The following is a 2,671-nucleotide window of genomic DNA, read 5'->3' as shown; positions in this document are numbered from 1 at the left end:
ACTACTTAGGGCTGGTAACCTGGAAGAAAAGAAAGTCAAGACTAGGCAAAGTTGTGTCAAGAAAGAATGAGAGCTCCAAGGTTGGATCCTGGGCTGTCATTAACTGACTGTGTGACTTTGAGCAAATTGGTCTTCTCTCTGGTCTTCAGTTTTCTTATCCATAAAACGAAGTGGTTGACCTAGTGTCTTGCAGTTATTGTTAAATGCCATCAAGTTGGTTTCAACTCAGAACAACCATGTATAGGGTCTCCAAGGAGCAGCTGGTGAATTTGAACTGTTGACCTTGTGGTTCAAACCAACTCTGAGGTCGAGTGCCTATCCTACAGTGCCACAGTCTATAAGACACTCTTACTGTGTGCCATGAAGCCGATGCTGATTTGTTGCTATTGTGGCCCCCTAGGGTTTCCTGGGCGATAATATTTAATGGGAATAGATCGCAGGGCCTTTTCTGGCACTGTGGCCGGTGAGCTTGTATTGCCAACCGAATGCTTAACCATTGTGTCACCAGGGTTCCTTAGACTTAATAAATGAGACTTCGTCTTTTGTGGGTCACAGCGATTCACAGAGCAATCGCCATGAAGGCCTCGAGCACACTTCCCGAGTACAAGGTGGTGGGGCGCTGCCTGCCCACCCCCAAGTATAAGACACCATCACTTTACCAAATGCATATCTTTGGTCCTAACCCTGTCGTCGCCAAGTCCCGCCTCTGGTATTTTATGTCACAGCTGAAGAAAATGAAATCTTCCCGGGAGATCGTGTACTGTGTGGGCAGGTGTTCGGGAAGTCCCCACTGCAGGTGAAGAACTTCGGCATCTGGCTGCGCTACGACTCATGAAGTGGGACCTACAACATGTACCTGGAGTACCGGGACCTGACCACCGCGGGTGCCGTCACCCAGTGCTATGAGACATGGGCGCTCGGCACCGCTCCCGCACCCATTCTGCCCAGCTCATGAGAGTGGAGGAGACTGCAAGCCTGCGGTCAAGCAATTCCACGATTCCATGATCAAGTCCCCGCTGCCCCACTGGGTCCTATGTCACCAGCATAAGCCTAGCTTCACCACCAAGCAGCCCAACACCTTCTAGGCACAGCCCCTGCCCCCACCCCTGGTCTGCCCAATAAACACCTCATGGAAATTAATTAATTAATTAAATGAGACTTCTTGGGTTTAAATCCAAGCTCCACTATCTTCTAACTGGGACAAGTTAACTTGGCCCTTCTTTGCCTTTGAGTCTCATTGACCTCTGGGTTGTTGTTGTATGCCTTTGAGTCAATTCTGACTCCTAGTGACCCTATATAGTGTTTCTGAGGAGCAGTTGGTGGTTTGAACTGCCAACCTTGCAATGAACAGTTCAGTGCTTAGTGTCTTTGAATGTTACTGACCTCTGGATTTTACTATAAATGAGCTATTAATTGTGCAGTGCTTAAAACAGTGCCTGGTATATGTTAAGTAAGCACTTGTAACAAAGATGTTGGTGCCCTACCTATACACCCTCTGCACTCACTATGTAGTCCCATGCTTGGCTCCACCAGCTCCAAGCATCTGTAGATCTCTGCCTGATTTTCTTTGACTTTTCTCCACCTCGCAGCCAACTTGGCCTGAGGTCTAGGCAGGCCAGAAGTGAGGAGAATTTAAGTACCCAGGAACGTAGGGAGTTGTCATATAAACTCCCCCAGTAATCTAACTCTGAGGCACAAGCCACATAACCTCACAGTTGTCCCACAGAAGTGAACCCTATATCCACAGTGGAAATTGCACATTAAAACAATACCGTTTGCCATCAAGCTGATTCTAACTCATGCATCTTAATGATCTTAACCCACATGTGTCAGATTAGAAGTGTACTCCATAGGATTTTCAGTGACTGGTTTTTTAGAAGTAGATTTCCACGTCTTTGTTCCAAGGCACCTCTGAACACAATCAACCTCCAACCTTGGTCAACAGTGAAGTGTATTAACTATTAGCACCACCCAGGGACTCCAATTACTCATTGTTGTTGTTGTTTGTGGTTGAATCAATTTAAACTCATAATAATGCCATGGGACAGAGTAGAACTGCCCCATAAGGTTCTCTGGGCTGTATCTTTATAGGAGCAGATCAACAGGTCTTTCTCCAGTGGAGCTTCTGGGTGGGTTTGAACTGCCAACCTTTGCATTAGCTACTGAGTATTCGCTCACCCATTGCTCTACCAGGGCTCCCTGCTGTTGTTAAGTGTGGTTGAGTTGGTTCCTATATACGGTTTCTCAACAGTGGCTGATGGGTTTGAACTGCCGACCTTGCAGTTAGCAGTCCAGTGTTTAATCCTACAGCATCACACCAGGACCCTACACCCCTTATTGGCTTTTCACCCTCTCTGTCTCCCTCCCCCATTGTTTCCTTGAGGTCATCCTCCAAATAAACTACTTGCACTCAAAACTTGCCTCAGAAATTACTCTGAGCAAATGCACTTTACACAGATTACTTCCCTCCACTTGTCACAACAAAGCTGTGGAGTAGATCAGCTTGCCACGTATGACAGATGTGGAATCTGAGGCCCACAGAGGTTAAGCACCCTGCCCAAGATCACCTAGCAAGTAAGTGGCTCAACAGTTTGGGACCCTAGTGTCTGACTCCAAAAAACAACATTTCCTTCCCCCTTCTCTTCTCCCTCTGAGAGGTTGAGCCTTGCTT

At 47.1% G+C, this 2,671-nt stretch overlaps 1 pseudogene; it reads left to right on the top strand.

The window, feature by feature from the left end:
* Positions 1-575: 575 nt before the first annotated feature.
* LOC102830448 lies at positions 576-1,085 on the top strand (annotated as a pseudogene).
* The last annotated feature ends 1,586 nt before the right edge of the window (positions 1,086-2,671 follow it).

The sequence above is a fragment of the Chrysochloris asiatica genome, unplaced genomic scaffold (genome assembly GCF_000296735.1).
Source record: "Chrysochloris asiatica unplaced genomic scaffold, ChrAsi1.0 scaffold00038, whole genome shotgun sequence".
NCBI lineage: Eukaryota > Metazoa > Chordata > Mammalia > Afrosoricida > Chrysochloridae > Chrysochloris > Chrysochloris asiatica.
The sequence above is the reverse complement of the archived record's forward strand: the minus strand, read 5'-3'. Positions and strand labels throughout refer to the sequence as shown.